The sequence below is a fragment of the Pseudochaenichthys georgianus genome, unplaced genomic scaffold (genome assembly GCF_902827115.2).
Source record: "Pseudochaenichthys georgianus unplaced genomic scaffold, fPseGeo1.2 scaffold_902_arrow_ctg1, whole genome shotgun sequence".
Taxonomy (NCBI): Eukaryota; Metazoa; Chordata; class Actinopteri; order Perciformes; family Channichthyidae; genus Pseudochaenichthys; species Pseudochaenichthys georgianus.
The window spans coordinates 16,031-37,574 of record NW_027263436.1 but is presented as its reverse complement, the minus strand read 5'-3'; the positions used below and the strand labels follow the sequence as shown (position 1 = coordinate 37,574).

Here is a 21,544-nt window from a genome sequence, read left to right as displayed (position 1 = left end):
GAGTGTCCGAATTGACCAATCAGAATCCAGTATTAAACTAAGCCGTGTTGAAATGATAAATAACGCGACGTTGTGGGTTTTCTTCCTTTCGCCCCAATTTTTTTACCGTATCCAGTGTGTGGGAACATTTGCATAGAAATCATTGTTTCAGTCCTCAACTTTTCGTGGAACAAATGAAAGTAGAGATAAGTATCCTCTTTGTGTCGAATAGCACAACATTGTGGGCGTTTTGAGTCACCGTCTACCATCCGAGTGTATTTACACGAGAGCTCTAGAAAGTGTCGACAGAATCACATTGACGTTAAGGCCAAACCCTTAGTACCAACAGTTGTTACACAAAGCTAACCCTGATACAGAAATACACCACAGTACTCGCTTTCCAACTCTATTACCCTTCAGGGAAGAGCTTTCCCCTTGAACAGCACCACTTAGCGCGCCTCTGTAATGTTTTCAAAAGCTGTAGGCACTTGTGTGAAGTGTTTTTCACATCTGTTGTTTCCTTTCCTTTTGTCTTTCAGAATAAAGTGATGAACATTGATGCCGTGAAGGTCAAACTGCAGGTAAGGACACTATGCATCTTTTAATCCTTAGTTAAAGGAGTCTCCTTTTATTTGGTATCAATGAGGAGATATTATATTTTTAATGATTTATCTCAGGGAACTGTTTCCCTCGGTGTTCATACATCTTCATCGCCCGCGGTTTGAGGGCCAACTGACGACTTAATGCGGCCTTGGTTAATCTCCATCGGTCAATTAACCTGCTGCTCTGAACACACACGAGGGGACAGCAGAGTTATCAGATTATCAAGCCTGGGCGTTATCAGCGAGAGACAGAGACAGAGCTGCCGATGAGTCCGTCAGGATTAGATGCTGTCTGATGCTTTTGTTCATCCATCAACCTTTCTGTCAAAGGTTTTCAGGCGATTTCCCCGACAGGAGTTTAACGGCTATTTAACTTGCGAGGCAAAATCGTTCAATTCGAAATGGACAGCATGCTACGTTGATGGTGTTTTCACGTCTCCTATTTTGATTACATTGCATTTTTTAATTGGCTGGATGGATGTCCTGGGAGAGGGATCCCTCCTCTGCTGCTCTCCCTGAGGTTTCTCCCATTTTCCCCTTTAAACTGGGTTCTCTTCGGAAGTTTTTCCTTGTACGATGTGAGGGTCTAAGGACAGAGGGTCTGAGGACAGAGGGTCTAAGGACAGAGGGTCTGAGGACAGAGGGTCTGAGGACAGAGGGTCTAAGGACAGAGGGTCTAAGGACAGAGGGTCTAAGCACAGAGGGTCTAAGGACAGAGGGTCTAAGGACAGAGGGTCTAAGGACAGAGGGTCTAAGCACAGAGGGTCTAAGGACAGAGGGTCTAAGGACAGAGGGTCTAAGGACAGAGGGTCTGAGGACAGAGGGTCTAAGGACAGAGGGTCTAAGGACAGAGGGTCTGAGGACAGAGGGTCTGAGGACAGAGGGTCTAAGGACAGAGGGTCTAAGGACAGAGGGTCTAAGCACAGAGGGTCTAAGGACAGAGGGTCTGAGGACAGAGGGTCTAAGGACAGAGGGTCTAAGGACAGAGGGTCTAAGGACAGAGGGTCTAAGGACAGAGGGTCTGAGGACAGAGGGTCTGAGGACAGAGGGTCTGAGGACAGAGGGTGTCGTATTGTCATACTGATATTCTGTACACACTGTGAAGTCCACTGAGACGAATGTAACATTTGTGATATTGGGCTATAAATACACATTGATTGATTGATTGATTGATTGATTGATTGATTGATTGATTGATGGTTCTTTAACCAAAACGTAATGAAATCAAATTCAGATGGGTGCGTAGCGGCACATTTGAGGAGTTTACAGATTATCAAATGTTACCGTGTACCTACAAATTATTTGGTGAGATGAGTACGGACCACTTTCTTTTTACAAGGAATATTGTTACGGGACTTTTTTGTTAACATGAGGACATTCTGAATGTGTTGATGCTCTGATAGCGCTATAAATGCTACATTGGTATTTCCCCATATGAAGCCCCCTAATTAGCAGCAAGAACTTATTGCTTACGGTTGCTAATTGCTCCGACGATGTTGTTCAAGCTGATCAGATCAGAGTAACACAGCCATGCTTAATGTCATGGTGACTGATGGGGATAGAAGTAATCATAATAATAATTTCAATTTATATAGCGCCTTTCACGAAACCCAAGGAAGTGTTTAAAATGTCCTATTTCTGTGTTTCTCTTCTAGATTTGGGACACCGCGGGACAGGAGCGCTTCCGGAGCGTCACACACGCGTACTACCGCGATGCCAACGGTACGATTCCTCTGTGACTGTTATGATGGCTCTGATTGTGACTGACACCGTCCTGTCGACGTTTTTCATTTCCCCCCCGACGCAGCCGAACAGCTCCGACTGATTTTTTCTTTTGTTTTCTCCATGGTGTGTTTGGCATCTATAGTCTCCTCTGTGTGTGTGTGTGTGTGTGTGTGTGTGTGTGTGTGTGTGTGTGTGTGTGTGTGTGTGTGTGTGTGTGTGTGTGTGTGTGTGTGTGTGTGTGTGTGTGTGTGTGTGTGTGTGTGTGTGTGTGTGTGTGTGTGTGTGTGTGTGTGTGTGTGTGTGTTCAGAAATCCACCAGAGGCTTTGTGATGAGCACGTTTCTTTGAGCGAGAGGCGAACCACTGGGTGGGAAAATGAGGCTGCTTTTTACTCGATGGGGAAGCGAGGAACTATATTCCCGTGTGTGTGTGTGTGTGTGTGTGTGTGTGTGTGTGTGTGTGTGTGTGTGTGGATGTGTGTGTGTGTGTGTGTGTGTGTGTGTGTGTGTGTGTGTGTGTGTGTGTGTGTGTGTGTGTGTGTGTGTGTGTGTGTGTGTGTGTGTGTGTGTGTGTGTGTGTGTGTGTGTGTGTGTGTGTGTGTGAAGTTATTTCTCAAAACAACAACACTGAGTACAGAGAGAGTGGGCCTCAGGCCGCCCCATATGAGCAGGTGTTTTGAAACCCCCCCCCCACACTGGTTTGAAGATAATATCTCCAACAGGAAATTGTTCAGCTGCATACAAAGAAATATAAAAATGTAAGAGCGGTTGTTGTGAGTATTATCTTGTTCGATTGTGATGTGTGAGTGTGTACGAGTGTGGATGAAATAGCATGCATGTATGTAATTGGAACTATATTCCCGTCTGATTTAGTGTGTGTGTGTGTGTGTGTGTGTGTGTGTGTGTGTGTGTGTGTGTGTGCGTGCGTGCGTGTGTGTGTGTGTGTGTGTGTGTGTGTGTGTGTGTGTGTGTGTGTGTGTGTGTGTGTGTGTGTGTGTGTGTGTGTGTGTGTGTGTGTGTGTGTGTGTGTGTGTGTGTGTGTACCCTTGCTGATCCTTAACAAGGCACCCAGGGAGCCTCGAACTCTCCTCAGAGTCGTCCGTCTGTTGCCGAGTTTTAAATAAAGCTTATTCAATCTGACGGCCATGGCCAGGGAGAGGAAGCAGCGTCTCGAAGGCTGTCAAACCCTGGGAACTATTGGATTGTATTTATTCACCCCAGACACACACATTGAAATATAAAAGTCTATTGGTTCGAGGCAAGTCCAATTACTTGACCCCAAAAAAACGGTTACAGTGGCTCAGCAGAAAATCCATATCTCAAGTTCATATTAGAGAAAAAACTGCCAAAAGAGCATTGTTAAAATAATAAAAACATATTAAATAAAATATTCCTATGTATAAATATGAACAAGATTATTTATTTAACATTTCAAATATTTCAAAAGAGCACAATTTACACATTGAATTTAACAAAAACAACTAAAAACGACTAAATATAGAAATATATGTGTTTACTGTTAATGATCATTTATTTAATATCTAAAATATTTCATAGGCAAGGCAAGGCAAGTTTATTAAAAGAGCACTTTTCAACGCAAGGCAATTCAAAGTGCATGGATAAAAGTTACAGTGCAGTCTAAAATATAAATAGTTCAATTAAACATTACAAGAAAAAGTACATGGATAAAAGTTAGCATGCTTTGTGACCAAACGGCAGCTGTGTCTTACAGTAGTTAAGATAAAGTATGTAGTTAATATTAATACATTATTCATAAATCCAGTGTGTGGCATGGTTGCCTCTGAATGACTAATTAAGCAGATTTACATTTTTGCTTTCCGGTATTACTTATTATTCTTCATCTCCTCGTGAAACATTAGCGCATATGCTCTCCTAGTTACGGCCACCGTGAATCCCCAACGCCATCTGCTCCGAGTTGGGTAAAAGATGTGAGCACATAAGGTGCTAAACCGAAAAGTCTCAATGCACATGTCAGAGCTGCCAGGGGAGAGGAGGAGCTCCAGACTGCCGGTTATGTCACCGAAACGAAAATAGATTATTCTTCAACAAATGATTCACAATCTTTTGTCACTTCTTATAAATAGATGCTTTGTGAGCTGTTTCTGTCTTTGGAGGCTGCAGCCTTTATTAAGTCTTCATGTCTGGCATCTGACGCAGAGAGAGAGTTAGAAAAAACACTAAAAGCTTGGCAACCATTTGCAGTAGGAGGTTCTTGGAAATTCAAGTCTCATGAAATCTTGGTCTTATCTTTGCAGTAATGGTTCCTGTTAGTACTCAGACAGAGACTTGGGCTTTAAAGAGTCCTCTCCTGCTGATGTTCAGGTGTATATCAGTGTGTAGTGTCTCTACTTTAAAGAGTCCTCTCCTGCTGATGTTCAGGTGTATATCAGTGTGTAGTGTCTCTACTTTAAAGAGTCCTCTCCTGCTGATGTTCAGGTGTATATCAGTGTGTAGTGTCTCTACTTTAAAGAGTCCTCTCCTGCTGATGTTCAGGTGTATATCAGTATGTAGTGTCTCTACTTTAAAGAGTCCTCTCCTGCTGATGTTCAGGTGTATATCAGTATGTAGTGTCTCTACGTTAAAGAGTCCTCTCCTGCTGATGTTCAGGTGTATATCAGTATGTAGTGTCTCTACTTTAAAGAGTCCTCTCCTGCTGATGTTCAGGTGTATATCAGTATGTAGTGTCTCTACGTTAAAGAGTCCTCTCCTGCTGATGTTCAGGTGTATATCAGTATGTAGTGTCTCTACTTTAAAGAGTCCTCTCCTGCTGATGTTCAGGTGTATATCAGTATGTCGTGTCTCTACGTTAAAGAGTCCTCTCCTGCTGATGTTCAGGTGTATATCAGTATGTAGTGTCTCTACTTTAAAGAGTCCTCTCCTGCTGATGTTCAGGTGTATATCAGTATGTAGTGTCTCTACTTTAAAGAGTCCTCTCCTGCTGATGTTCAGGTGTATATCAGTATGTAGTGTCTCTACTTTAAAGAGTTCTCTCCTGCTGATGTTCAGGTGTATATCAGTATGTAGTGTCTCTACTTTAAAGAGTCCTCTCCTGCTGATGTTCAGGTGTATATCAGTATGTAGTGTCTCTACTTTAAAGAGTCCTCTCCTGCTGATGTTCAGGTGTATATCAGTATGTAGTGTCTCTACGTTAAAGAGTCCTCTCCTGCTGATGTTCAGGTGTATATCAGTATGTAGTGTCTCTACTTTAAAGAGTCCTCTCCTGCTGATGTTCAGGTGTATATCAGTATGTAGTGTCTCTACTTTAAAGAGTCCTCTCCTGCTGATGTTCAGGTGTATATCAGTATGTAGTGTCTCTACTTTAAAGAGTTCTCTCCTGCTGATGTTCAGGTGTATATCGGTATGTAGTGTCTCTACTTTAAAGAGTCCTCTCCTGCTGATGTTCAGGTGTATATCAGTATGTAGTGTCTCTACTTTAAAGAGTCCTCTCCTGCTGATGTTCAGGTGTATATCAGTATGCAGTGCCTCTACGTTAAAGAGTCCTCTCCTGCTGATGTTCAGGTGTATATCAGTATGTAGTGTCTCTACTTTAAAGAGTCCTCTCCTGCTGATGTTCAGGTGTATATCAGTATGTAGTGTCTCTACTTTAAAGAGTCCTCTCCTGCTGATGTTCAGGTGTATATCAGTATGTAGTGTCTCTACTTTAAAGAGTCCTCTCCTGCTGATGTTCAGGTGTATATCAGTATGTAGTGTCTCTACGTTAAAGAGTCCTCTCCTGCTGATGTTCAGGTGTATATCAGTGTGTAGTGTCTCTACTTTAAAGAGTCCTCTCCTGCTGATGTTCAGGTGTATATCAGTATGTAGTGTCTCTACTTCAAAGAGTCCTCTCCTGCTGATGTTCAGGTGTATATCAGTATGTAGTGTCTCTACTTTAAAGAGTCCTCTCCTGCTGATGTTCAGGTGTATATCAGTATGTAGTGTCTCTACTTTAAAGAGTCCTCTCCTGCTGATGTTCAGGTGTATATCAGTGTGTAGTGTCTCTACTTTAAAGAGTCCTCTCCTGCTGATGTTCAGGTGTATATCAGTATGTAGTGTCTCTACTTTAAAGAGTCCTCTCCTGCTGATGTTCAGGTGTATATCAGTATGTAGTGTCTCTACTTTAAAGAGTCCTCTCCTGCTGATGTTCAGGTGTATATCAGTATGTAGTGTCTCTACTTTAAAGAGTCCTCTCCTGCTGATGTTCAGGTGTATATCAGTATGTAGTGTCTCTACTTTAAAGAGTCCTCTCCTGCTGATGTTCAGGTGTATATCAGTGTGTAGTGTCTCTACTTTAAAGAGTCCTCTCCTGCTGATGTTCAGGTGTATATCAGTATGTAGTGTCTCTACTTTAAAGAGTCCTCTCCTGCTGATGTTTTTTTGAGCACCAGGAAAAGCGCTATAAAAATGTAATATATTATTATTATTATAGAGTGTTTTGTAATGATGGTAATGGTATGTCTGAACCTAATTGGACCTTTTAAAGCTCCTAACACCCCCAGATGGGCCGGGCAGATTAAACTGGACTCCATCGGCCGATATGCACCGATTGCCTGGATCTTCTTTCTCTCTCATCAAGGAGTTTAATGACAGCCGAGATTGGGGCCAAAGCTTAATTAAAGAATCGATAGCTGTCTTGGGAGCGCAGTAACACTTTGAGACGACTACTGAGCTGTCGCTGGATTTCAACGCTGAAGGAACGGTAATGTCAGTCTGTTGGATCCAACACTTTGGTCCAGAGTGAAATATCAGCGATCAGACAGATTGCTATAAAGTTTGGGACAGAATGATTATATATTTTGAAGATGTCGGTGAATGAGAACGATAAGACTGCCATGAAATTAATTGCTGAGGAATACTTTCGTTGCTTTGGCCTATCAAGTGAAATGTCTCAACATCGAATTGACAAATGAAAGATAAACAGATAAAAGGTTGACATCTGCGGTTGAAAATTAGCATAATATATCCTCTAAAAAACGATAACGAAGGAGAGAGTGCGTATATAAGGAAATTAAGAGATTGAAAGATGTGGAAAGCTGCTCGATGGAGACATTTGAGCCGAGATAACCTCCGTTTATCAAATGAAGAAAGGTCCAGGGAATCAAAGCAATCAGACGGATTCAAATGTGTGGTCAAAACTCTGGAGGCGAGAAGCGCTGTAAAGACTAAAAGCAACGTGCACAGATGAACACCTCAAGAGAATGAGAGCAGGGTTAATGAAAGGGTAGAGAGAAACCATTGTAGGAGCACAACCTGTAATGAAGTGGCATTAAGCCTAAACGTAGACAGCAGAGAACAGAGGAATTACGTTGTCAGGAGAGCTCAGGTAATGGAAGAGAGTGAGCGACTTTAATCCACCCCCCTTTTTGAAAATGATGTGAAGTGCAGGCATGAAGAAATGATAGTATTCCTCAATAATAACATTTTCAAATACTAATACATTTTAGCTGGAAATATTCCTAAGTATGGATGCAATGATGATGTATGTTTGCAGGCTTACCCCATCGTTAGCATTGCAAGCGCTCTCTGGATAAAAAGCTATGGGGTTTCTCCATGTGATTTTGGAATAGCCTACTGCAGAATATAAGCTTGGTGGCAAACACAATTTTTAAGTAAAAAGCTAACTTTAGGCTATAAAGGAACTACAGCACGGTCACATGACTTCACGTCACCACCGCTAAGCTAAAGGAGGCTAATGTTGGGCTATAAAGGAACTACAGCACGGTCACATGACTTCCCGTCACCACCGCTAAGCTAAAGGAGGCTAATGTTGGGCTATAAAGGAACTACAGCACGGTCACATGACTTCACGTCACCACCGCTAAGCTAAAGGAGGCTAATGTTGGGCTATAAAGGAACTACAGCACGGTCACATGACTTCACGTCACCACCGCTAAGCTAAAGTTGGCTAATGTTGGGCTATAAAGGAACTAAAGCACGGTCACATGACTTCACGTCACCACCGCTAAGCTAAAGGTGGCTAATGTTGGGCTATAAAGGAACTACAGGACGGTCACATGACTTCACGTCACCACCGCTAAGCTAAAGGTGGCTAATGTTGGGCTATAAAGGAACTACAGCACGGTCACATGACTTCACATCACCACCACTAAGCTAAAGGCGGCTAATTTGGGCTATAAAGGAACTACAGCACGGTCACATGACTTCACGTCACCACCGCTAAGCTAAAGGAGGCTAATGTTGGGCTACAAAGGAACTACAGCACGGTCACATGACTTCACGTCACCACCGCTAAGCTAAAGGTGGCTAATGTTGGGCTATAAAGGAACTACAGCACGGTCACATGACTTCACGTCACCACCGCTAAGCTAAAGGCGGCTAATTTGGGCTATAAAGGAACTACAGCACGGTCACATGACTTCACGTCACCACCGCTAAGCTAAAGGAGGCTAATGTTGGGCTACAAAGGAACTACAGCACGGTCACATGACTTCACGTCACTACCGCTAAGCTAAAGGTGGCTAATGTTGGGCTATAAAGGAACTACAGCACGGTCACATGACTGCACGTCACCACCGCTAAGCTAAAGGTGGCTAATGTTGGGTTATAAAGGAACTACAGCACGGTCACATGACTTCACATCACCACCGCTAAGCTAAAGGCGGCTAATGTTGGGCTATAAAGGAACTACAGCACGGCAAAACTGTGGCGCGCTTACACTGTAGGTACGCCGCGTTTGGGGGTGCAGCCCCCTCAGCACCCCCCCTTCCCGCGTCCATGGTGCTCAGGCTGAGTTCAGGCTGAGTTTCGCAATGTCTCGCTGTCTCGCAGACCCCACGCAGCAACCAGGAAATGAACCCAGCTCACACTGTCCGCTCCTCGCAGCAGCGAGCCGTGCAACGTCTCGCCAACACGGCACCCAGACCCCACGCAGCATTCTCATCTGTTTGTCCTTACTGGTGTCATTTTCTGGTTGCTAACTAACGCCATGGTAACACATAAACACTGATGTTGCGCTGTAACGGTGGTGGACTCATCAGAACAGAGTGGGCGAGCTGACCAATCAGAGCACAGTGGGCTCACAGGGAGGGGGGGCAGGAGCTCCAACCTCCAACAAGCCGTTTAGGACAGAGAGTGAATACACATACTTTACAGAATACTCAGAAATATTCATATCAAATAAAAAAAAAAGCAATAAAACCCCATTTAAAAAAAAAATTGAAACTGCCAAAATGTTCTGTTTTTGGTCTAAAAGTCTAAACAATTTATAAAAACCAGAACTTTAATGGATAACTAGAGTCTAGCTCTTAACATTGGACCAGCTGTTAAATGCTTTAATTTAGTTTTAAATCCGACTAAGGCTTCAGAAAGTCCAAATAAGTCAGGTGTGAAATGTCCCTGAAAGCCACTTCTATGGAGGAAATGAGCTATTACAAAAATGATGCAAAATAATGGAGAACAAGGACCGGCAGAAACTACCTTCTAATGCATTTAAAACCATGACCTCACAATGTGGCCGCTCTGCTCCGCCTCATCCCGTCCTGCCCGCATCATGTTTTATTCCCTCTATCCTGTCTTCTCGGATCTCTACTTTTATCACTAATGAGCGACTGGAGGCCTTAATCAGAAGCAGCGTGTGTCCCATTAGAGGCGGGAGGACGGACGGCAGCAGAGGGGCGGTGGGAAACGATAGGGAAGAAAAAGATGGAGTGGGAAAAGGCAATTGGAAACAAATGGTTGAAGGAATCGCTCCACCATTAGGACAGCCATGAGCTCAGCGATCCATCATCAAGAGCTCTCTGGCTCTGGCTTCACACACACACACACACACACACACACACACACACACACACACACACACACACACACACACACACACACACACACACACACACACACACACACACACACACACACACACACACACACCTACCTTACTATAGCTTCCTGCATATTAACAGAAATTTGCAAGGTTACAGTCAAAGGCATGTTTGAGGCTTGACATGGTGTGTGTGTGTGTGTGTGTGTGTGTGCGTGCGTGCGTGCGTGCGTGCGTGTGCGTGTGTGTGTGTTCCAATAACTCTCCCTACTAACACTCTCCGTTGAGTTCATTTTTATTTATTCAGTGTGTGACTTTATGGTTTCCACATATTGATCCATATCTCACATGTTGTACCTGTTCGTGTTCTCTTTATCGGAGCAGTCTGGATTCAGCTGTCACGAGACACCGAGGGGGGTTTAGTCGTGTGTCGCCGTGATTGATCCACCTCTTTTCTAAAATGGACACTGTCTAAATGGAGCCCTGTGGGTTGTTGTGCTTAGCTATGTGAGCAGAGGAAGAAATGACAACTTCTGCTGTCACCCGAAATGAAGGATTTCATGGATGGAGGGCGACGCTGGTGGATATTTCAAACGCTCACTCATTTTGTCCCGCAGGAACATCAATGCAAAGACAGCAAGTTGCGTTAGGGCAGTGGTTCTCAAACTTTGTTCAATCATGTTCCCCCTTTGAAAAAGAATGTCAGCCAAGTACCCCCTGATCAGCGCAAAACACAATTTGTTAAGAAGAAATGCCTATATAAAGAGGTACAGCACAGCGCTGCACCATCAGTGTCTGAGTTATTAAAACAACAACAGTAACTGAGAAACACTTAAATGCTACATTTCAAATGTTTACAATCCATCACTAAATTCATGGCAAACCAATTTTAACATCAAGCGATAACACGGAGACGACATTAGTTGCATTGAACTGATCTTTTTAATAAGTTGTACTTAACGTAGTGAAACATGGGCTTGAGCTTCACTGAGGACCTTTGTTATTCTGACAGGGAGGCAAACTGCAGCTATTACACTTCTCGTTTTGAAATATGTGTAACTCTGTTCATATAAAACCCACACTGCTCAAACTTCGTCACCTTTCCTAAAATTACTATATTCATTTTGGGGCGTGGGGAATGAAAAGACCGCACCTACAGGGTCACTTGGAAAGGGTCCGAGTCCGACCCTTGTCAATTAACTACAGGGGTCCCTCAGGGCTCTGTTCTTGGTCCCCTCCTCTTCTCCTTGTACACAAACTCGCTCGGATCTGTCATTAGCCTGCATGGTTTTTCATACCACTGCTACGCTGACGACACCCAATTAATTCTGTCCTTCCCCCGCTCAGAGACCCAGGTCGTCGCACGCATCTCTGCTTGTCTAGCTGACATCTCAGTGGATGTCCGCTCATCATCTCAAGCTCAACCTTGACAAAACTGAAGTGCTTTTCCTTCCGGGAAAAGATTGTCCCTCTCTTGACCTAACTATCAACATCGGCACCTCTGTTGTTTCCCCGACTCAGACTGCAAGGAATCTGGGTGTGATCCCTAGATAACAACCTGTCCTTCACTGCAAACATCGCTGCTACAACCCGCTGCTGCAGATACACGCTCTACAGCAGGGCTATTCAATTACACATTCAGTTGGGCCAGATTTTATAACTACAAAATTCAGCTGGGCCAGACATTCAGCGGCCTGTAAAAAGCGGGTAATGACACATTTTAAACACATATTACTGCGATGAAAAACATGCAATTTTTATTCATTGTTCATCTAACAAAGGTACATCAAAAAGTGCATAAAAACACAACAAATTAGCATTAATTTAACAGAATCTGAAAAAAGTGCACAGTTGTAGCATGACATTTGTTTGCTTTAGAAGTCAAATATTCAGGTTTTTTTTTTAACCAGGCACATGACAAAGTGCATTTAACTGAATACAATAATAGCAGTCTTAATAAATGTCCTCACATACAAAATAAAATTGGATACATATGACACATGCACATCAAAAAGTGCATTAACAAACAGTTAAAGAGCTCCAATGTAACAAAAAGAGGTAGTACTATAATTTTTTCACTTTTCAAGTAATAACAAAAAAAAATCATACGTTTTGGTCACAATTGACCCAGACACATTACAAAGTTCATTTAAATGAATACAAAAATAACTGTCAAACCCTGCACAAACCCATAACAAGGGATAAGGGTAAATAACATGAATGAATACTACACGTTTACTATAGTAAACTAGCTGCTTACTATCACCTCATTTGTGATTTGTCATCGCTGACTTTTTTTTTTATTAACAAGAGCAGTGATTTTTGGCTCATTGGATGTCAATGCAATCCTAACACATTGGTGAAGAGTGCTGTCAGTCAGGGAGCAGCGAGTGCTACTTTTTATTGAGTTAATGTGTGAAAAGCTTGATTCACATGTGTATGTTGATCCAAACATACTGAGCACACAGATCGCTACTTTCTGAACGTTAGGGAACTGCAGTTTTTTGACATCACTCCAAAACTTTGCTGGGCCGTTAGTGCGCTGCTCTTGTGCCATGGTTACTTACGGATGAATGCATGGGACCACTTCCTTTGCTCTGGTTGATACGTCCCCCTCTATTGCAACAGTGAAGGGGTCTCTGACAAAGCCCATCACCTCTGTGGGCAGAGCAAGTCCATCCAATCAACCGGCAAAGTTATCTTTCAACCTCGCAATGAAATCTGTCATCACATCCGTGATTTGTGCCGGGGATGTGATGGGGATGTGATGTGTTTGCGGAGCGTCGGAAAATGCAGCATCCGACCCGTACTCAAGTCGGTCGCGAAAAGGTCCAGCTTGACTTGGGCAATGACTCGCGCATCTGCTCCACAAGATCAATGACCGATTTGTCTCCGTTTACGCTTCAGAGTTCCGAGAGACATATTTTAGAGTTGCTATGACAACCGTTACTAGCACCACTAGATACACTTTCAAAAAACGTGCTGCGTTGTGGTTTAGTGGTTTCTATGCAAGGCGGAGTGTTGCATTCATGGTCTGTAGCCTACTAGTGTAGGAATTTGGCTACTGGAGGCTGGGCCACTCGGGAGTTGGCTCTGGGCCGCATCTGGCCCGCGGGCCGCCATTTGAATAGGCCTGCTCTACAGCATCAGGAGGATGCGCCCCCAGCTGACCCAGAAATCGACGCAGCTTCTGGTCCAGGCTCTCGTCATCTCACGCCTAGACTACTGCAACTCCCTCCTGGCTGGTCTCCCTGCATGTGCCATCCGACCTCTGCAGCTCATCCAGAATGCAGCGGCTCGTCTGGTCTTCAACCTTCCTGAATTTTCCCACACCACGCCGCTCCTCCGCTCCCTCCACTGGCTTCCGGTAACTGCTAGAATCCACTTCAAGACACTGGTGCTTGCGTACCATGCTGCGAATGGATCTGGCCCTTCCTACATCCAGGACATGGTTAAACCGTACACCCCAGCGCGTGCACTACGCTCTGCATCAGCCAAACGGCTCGCTGCACCCTCGCTGCGAAGGGGACCCAAGTTCCCATCAGCAGAAACACGTGGGTTTGCTATCCTGGCTCCAAAATGGTGGAATGAGCTCCCATTGACATCAGGACAGCAGAAAGCTCACACACCTTCCAGACTGAAAACTCATCTCTTTCGACTCCACTTCGAGCGATAGAATGACTAACAAAGAACTGCTAACAGAGCACTTATATACTAATAAAGGACTGGCTTATCTAAAGCCAGTTGAGTAGCACTTGAAACGATTGGCTCTTTGAAACCTGATGTTCTTATATGATTCTGTTTTCTTCAAGGTTGTGTCTTCCTGGTCGAATGTACTTATTGTGAGTCGCTTTGGATAAAAGCGTCAGCTAAATGTAATGTAATGTAATGAAGAGAAAACAAATATATGAGCATGGGATTTTGACCCCTCATATAAACATATGCATAATGCTGTGCTGTACTTTGCGGCCACACGCCGTTGCCAAGCAACGCTTATTGTTTAGGTCCTTTGATAAGCAGGCAGTGATACGATTAACTAGAACTATCTTGATCTGATAGATTTGGACATAAACGCGAGTGAAGTCTAACCGGACGCGCGAGAGAGAGATCAGATCAGCTGCTGCTGACGGAGAACACGCAGCTCTGCCGGGTCACAGCTCCGCCGCTGTGACGGACCGGTGAGCGGACCAAAATACACTAAGAGTTAGACCTAACACACTTAGCTAGTTCATCTACTCTGGAACTAGCTATACTAGTTATACATATGTTTATTCTTTACTGTCGGGTGACTCGGGTCACTTAGTAGAGGTTCAGCGAGCTGCACGAGCCTGACGGGCTGTGAGGAGAGGGAGAGGAAAAGAGAGCACCCCGTTTATTTTCCCCATTTTATTATCCAGAGTTTCTGTAAACTGAATAAAGTAGTTACTATTAGTAGTTTGTTTAAATGCATTACTTATGTTGTGTTTTCATTAACATAAATAAATCTCACGTACTCCCTGCAGTACTGCAACGTACCCATAGGGGTCCGCGTACCCCCATTTGAGAACCACTGCCTTAGGGGATACAGTGAAAGCCACCAGTTAGACATCACACACACACACACACACACACACACACACACACACACACACACACACACACACACACACACACACACACACTGCTGGATTTAAAAGTAGTCAGAGTTGCAGTGGACCTGCAGGTTTCTGGGAGTTCCAGATGTTTGGAGCATAATAACTGAACGCTGCTTCTCCATGTTTAGTTCTGACTCTGGGGACAGAAAGCTGACCAGTCCCTGAAGACCTGAGAGATCTGGATGGTTCATCATTCAGCAGGAGGTCAGACATGTATTTTGGGCCTAAACCATTCAGTGCTTTATAAACCAGCAGCAGTATTTAGAAATCTATTCTTTGACACACAGGAAGCCAGTGTGAAGACTTCAGAGCAGGAGTGATGTGATCCACTTCCTTAGTGTCAGTGAGGACTCCAGCAGCGGCGTTCTGAATCAGCTGCAGCTTCCTAATAGATGTGTTAGTGAGACCTGTGAAGACACCATTGCAGTAGTCCAGTCTACTGAAGATAAAAGCATGGACAAGTTTCTCCAGATCCTGCTGTGACATTAGTCTTTTAATCCTAGATATGTTCTTTAGGTGATAGCAGGCTGATTTAGTAACTGTTTTAATGTGACTGTTGAAACTCAGGTCAGAGTCAAAGCAGGAACGGAGCACGAGAGGGACTGTTTGTACTTCTCTGACATTAACAAGTTGATTGTAAATATGCATGTTGGTTGATCTGTAAAAGTCCTAAACTTTATTTTGGTCATAAGAGACATTAAAATGAGCGCTTGATTATAGGCATCAAACTCATTTGAAATTGTCAGCCGAATGTCCCGAGAGGAGAAATGTCATATTCTCGTTAGTTGATGTGTAAAAATCAGCTTTAAAATCCAACTTCATTTTGGTCGTGGTAGGGAACGTATATGATATAACAAATGGCAGAAGAAGCACTTCTTATTTCGGAATTCGATCGAAATTAGCTTTTGATTTTGATGAATGAAGCCACTTCTATCTGGACTTGGATCTGTGCCTTGGATATCTTGTAGGAGGACTTCAGGGGGTCAAAAGGGTTAGAAGTGATCCATACAGAGCGCGGCCATCCATCATCGCTTCGATATTAATCTGTTTAAATAATCACTGCTGACCTTCACTGCTGACCTTCACTGCTCTCCTCCCCCTGAATGAAGTTATGTAAACACGCAGGGACACAGCAACCAAATGCTAACACACACAGGCCTGCAACACACTGTGGGATTCTGTTTATCGTGATGTCTCGAACAACACGTAATAATAAATGCAATACTTTTACATCAGCAGGAGAGGACTCTTTAAAGTAGAGACACTACATACTGATATACACCTGAACATCAGCAGGAGAGGACTCTTTAAAGTAGAGACACTACATACTGATATACACCTGAACATCAGCAGGAGAGGACTCTTTAAAGTAGAGACACTACATACTGATATACACCTGAACATCAGCAGGAGAGGACTCTTTAAAGTAGAGACACTACATACTGATATACACCTGAACATCAGCAGGAGAGGACTCTTTAAAGTAGAGACACTACATACTGATATACACCTGAACATCAGCAGGAGAGGACTCTTTAAAGTAGAGACACTACATACTGATATACACCTGAACATCAGCAGGAGAGGACTCTTTAAAGTAGAGACACTACATACTGATATACACCTGAACATCAGCAGGAGAGGACTCTTTAAAGTAGATACACTACATACCTGATATACACCTGAACATCAGCAGGGGAGGACTCTTTAAACTTCTATCTTTTTTGTCCGTTTGTACGAACGATTGAAACCTTGTTATTTGAATGAATATTTCATCACGTCAGGCTTCTTGTCCGGCCTGCAGGTCTCGCCGTTCGGAGCAGAACGTAATCTGTTTGAATTTTAGTTAATTCTTAATAATACCCTGCCCTTTGCTTCTGCCTCAGAGAACAGACATCACTGCTGCTCGACCACAATGTGTTGCGTCCTCTGGAAGACACTTTTTATTGTCAGGACAGTTTATTAAAGTGTTTCTCCTTTCTTTCAGTCAGCAGACGATGCAGTAAGATGCATTTAATAAAAACCTTTCAGCCAGTGTAATAGCTGAATAGCCATCAGCGCAGTTTGCAACTTCAACTTCTAAGGAAAGCCATTATTACAAAGAGCCAGAGGAAGCACTTTATATTCTCCATAAGGCTATCTAATTAGCATATTTGTCTTCTTATCGCCTCACAGTTTCCTGCAGAGGTTATGGTGGATCCATCAATATGTCTGCCTCGGTTCATCTTACCCACCTTTCTGTCTCTTTATGTTACTCACTGTCACCACCTTTCATTTATCTGTCTCTTCCTCTGTCCTTTAAAGTGACTTCCTCCATCTTTGAGACATATTTCTGTCTTCTAGTGCTGCAAAAAAAAAAAAAAATGTCGTCAAAATCACAGTTTGGACTAGTGCAATATCCAAAAACAATACACAAGACATGACGAAGACTCAGGCTCATGGGAAAGACATGTTTCCTTCTCGAGATTTCAGTGGGAATAGCCATTGTTCCAACCACCATGCACCAACCGCCAGCTTTAGCGCGATTAGCTTCACCTGGTAGCTACTGTCACTACCCGATCTGCAGCCCTGCCCGATCTGCAGTGTGCGAGATGGTCCGCCATATTGGAGAACTCCGGACGGCAAACCAAGAAGGACACTTGACACAGTGGCTTTTGGCAAAGCTCAAAAAGAAAACTGAAGAGGGATGAGTTATTGTTAATACAACGTGACTTCACGATTATTTAACAACTCTTTTTATTGGGTTCTTTCATTTGGTGTTAAGTACATTATCAGAATAAGTGAGAAAAGGATTTAACTTCTGTTAGACAGCCATATGCCATACATGTTGCACACATTCACAGTAAATATGTATTCAGTATGATAGCTGTCTAACAGAAGTTAAATTCATTTCTCACTTATTCTGACAATGTACTTAACTCTTTTTGAGCTTTGCCAAAAGCCACTGTGTCAAGTGTCCTTCTTGGGTTGCCGTACAATATGGCGGACCATCTTGCACATGCGCACTGCAGATCGGGCAGAGCTGCGGATCGGGTAGTGACAGCTACAAGGCAGCTACGGTGACTTAATGGCAAGAAAACTCAAACTAAATCTCCCTCTACAAGAAAGCTTAGAGAGGGCACAGCTTAATAGGTTACTAATATCATTTATTAACAGAAAAACAACAAATCAAATAAGAAAGGTGGAAGTTGAAAATAGTACAAGTCTAGCAGGAGAAACTGCAACAGGCTGCATGCACGGTTGGCTCATGCACTAGAATAAAAAAAAAATAGCAATGCGAAGTCATTGAAATGTCAAAATGGCCATTAGTTGCCACTGTAGGAAAGTCTTTACGTCCTGTGAGGAGGTGCAGCTTTGAAACAGCAATTGCCCAAACACCACAAGGTGCAATCCGTAGTTTGGGTCAGGTTTCAGTAACAGTTAATAGAAATGGATGCTGACAGCTGAAGGAGACGGGATGCTTTCAGATTGCTTGACTACTGCAGAACTAAAACAAACGTCACCTTTGCGTCCATCTTTGCACCGTCAGATCAGAAGGTGCTGGAATGATTGAGTCGTTTGGTTTGTCTGACACATCCATGTGACACAGCTGATCGTTATTCATCTCGACCTCCAACCACGTTCCCAACTCTTTACGCCAGAGTGGAATTGGATTAGCGGAGGGTGAAGAAGCGACTCCTGGTGGCTGATAAACACATGAGTAGCAGGTCATCTCTCTCCTTCTGTCTCTTTTTTTGTCTCTAAATCTCCTAATTTTCTCAGCGTTTTCCCAGCCCGATTGTGCGCACGGTTCACGCACTTGTCTGGCTGGAATAAACAAACAACAACAACAACAAAAAGGTCTAAATATGATATTTGGCCTCAATTCATCTGAGGCCTTGCGCCCCCCCTGCGGTATTTGGCGCCCCCCCTGTGGTATTTGGCGGCCCCCCCTGCGGTCTTTGGCGCCCCCCCTGCGGTCTTTTGGCGCCCCCCTGCGGTCTTTGGCGCCCCCTGCGGTCTTTGGGGCCCCCCCCCCCGCGATATTTGGCGCCCCCCTGCGGTCTTTGGCGCCCCCCTGCGGTCTTTGGCGCCCCCCCCTGCGGTCTTTGGGTGCCCCCCCTGCGTTCTTTGGCACCCCCCCTGTTGGGAACCACTGTTCTAGTGAATATGCGCCAACCGTGCTTAATCCAAAAGATATTGAGCAAGTAGCCATGGCTGGAGGGACGGGGAAGAGGCGGTGTGTGTGTGCAGGGGGTGTGGAACAATGAGGAGGATGTGTGTAAAGCAGAAGCTGGAGGCATTATGCAGGAGGAGGTAATAAGCTGGGGCTAATTATTGCAAGTGAAAGTAGATCCAGATGAGAAATGCATTCGAGCCGATTTCCCTCGTTGGTGTAATGACTTTTCCGTCTGATAGAGCGATATAATGCCCTCCACCTCCTGCTCTTAAACGCCTGAGGCGATTGCATCCGGCGGACAGCAGTTGGAGGTGATCAGGATTCAGGTGCATCAGTCATCCCGTGTAAACAGTGGAGCTCAGCACTTTGCAGCAGCCTTTCTCTTGGGTCGGATCCAAAAGCTCTTGTTGAACCAATTACTGAAACACATCTCACACAAATGGATGCTGGGATGGATGTTGTATTGATGTGGTGCCATTTGTTTGTCTCTTAAAGGTCAAACTGCAGGACATAATGGGCTTAAGACTGATTCAACTCATTAGCATGCACCCTTTGCTGCTTCGTGGAACACTTCTCAGCCAGGAATGGTTTTGTTGGGACAGAGAATGGATTGTAATTCTGCGTTTAAAGACACACGATATGTAAGTCTTACGATGTAATTAATCGTGGATGTCCATCAGGATCCAAATCGGCCACACGTGTTTAAAAACCGGTTTATCAGTGTCTTCTAAAACCGTTATTAGCATTATTACATCAATGATAAATATAAGAAGGACTGCAAGGACCTCTCGTCCAAGTTTGCTTTAAAACTAACACTGAAAACAAATCTCTCTCTCAAGTACGTTTAGAAAGGACACAGCCGGATAAGTTACTAAAAGAAGTTATAACAAAAACACAGCAAGTAAGATCAAATAAGAAAGGTGGAAGTTGACAAATCTAGCAGGAGAAGCTGCAACAGGCTGCATGCACGGTTAGCGCATACGCCAAAGACCACAGGGGGGGCGCCAAAGGACGCAGGGGGGGGCGCCAAAGACCGCAGGGGGGGCGCCAGGCCTCAGATGAATTGAGGCCAAATATCATATTTAGACTTTTTTTTTATACATATAATTGTAACTCAATACATGATTGTCACTAAAGGCCATGTCTCTACATTACAATGAAATATAAAAAATAATTCATTCATTCGAATAACAATTCAAGTTAGTATTAAAGGCATAAAAAGACAGAAATGTATAATTCTTTCTTTAATAGAAATGTTTCTTCTGCCGTAAAGTGTCCAAACCAGGCTTTTCTGGATAAGCGCATGTTTAAAACATAGTCATCGTCCATGCCGGTTTCAGTTGGATTATTTGTCAGTTGCTTCGATCAGATCGGTCTCCTCCATTTTGTAGATTATTTACGACTTTTGAATCCACATAAACACATCGGCAAAATCCGGTTTACTTTGAGCAGTTTAATCCCTTTGTGAATTGTTTCCACTTCCGCCGTCCTTTCATTTCTCCATACAGCGGGAATCCAAATGGATTAATCCTGAGTCCAATAACCATCAAAGTCGCTCCAATAGTGCTCCTTGACTACGCTTTCATCACTCCTTTAACAACACACTTCACATTCATGCCAGTTTGTGTACAGTAGTTGTAGCATTTTGAGACTTTGAAAACTTTAATTACCGATGTTGAGCCCCCCCCCCCCCCCACGTTCCCGTCACGTTTTCCATTCTGACCGCCTCTCCCCGAGTTACTTACACTCTCTCTTCCCACTTGTTTGTGGACGAACTGATCTGTGATTCTGCAGCCGATGACAAAACAGTCGTATCAATTTTTAAATGGCTGTTCTTCCTCTCTCTCCTCAGCTCTGCTTCTTCTCTACGACGTCACCAACAAAGCGTCCTTCGACAACATCCGGGTAAGAACTAACACTCTCTTACAGTCTGACGGCCGCTTGTCCCCCTCTCTGACCTGAAATATCTGCTTTCTCGTCAAGTTTCAACCCTAAAAAGTCTTTTCTGTAATAATTAGCGGTTATTTTGTCCGATCACAAAGAAATATTAGTCGGTTAATGAAGAACAATTACTATTAAATGCATTAAAACAGGTGGATAACTTGGGGAATCGATACAAAACTACTTGTTTAGGTTTAGGAAATGATGGTTTGGGTTATAATAAGGATATATATTAGGTATCTTTGGTATAAGCATCAATTGCATCAGTGAGTATGTGTTCAAAGTACTTATCGATGCATTTCTTTCGTCATGTTTCTTTCCTGTTTATGTTTAAGACAAATAACACTTGTTTCTCCTCCAATCAAATGGTTTGCTGTCTTAGTGTGCGGACAAATCTTTTCTCAAAGCATCATTATTCCGTTTCGTGGTGCATGCTGTTTAGCAAAAAAGTGTTCGGGACAAAATCTGTCATTAGTATAAGCAGTGGGTTACAGTATGTCCCCAGACTAAAGGACACCTTGGAAGTGGAACACGTTCCCTTTAGCTGAACAAAGCCCTCGTTTGAATAGTGCCGCAGAATATAAAAGTGGACGTTGCAGAGCTTTGAAGGTAAATGACGAGTTGAGTGAGTCCCAATGACCACAGTGGCAACACATGATTGGATAAGAGCTCACTCTCCCCCCAAATGGAGCCGTCTTTGTTCTCACAGTG

General features: G+C 43.7%; 1 long non-coding RNA gene across 1 annotated transcript; it reads left to right on the top strand.

The window, feature by feature from the left end:
- The first annotated feature begins 507 nt into the window (after positions 1-507).
- Positions 508-20,799, top strand: LOC117444709 (uncharacterized). The gene is made up of 3 exons (XR_004551842.2): positions 508-560; positions 2,237-2,303; positions 20,745-20,799. It is a non-coding gene; the product is annotated as an uncharacterized lncRNA (long non-coding RNA).
- Positions 20,800-21,544: the final 745 nt, after the last annotated feature.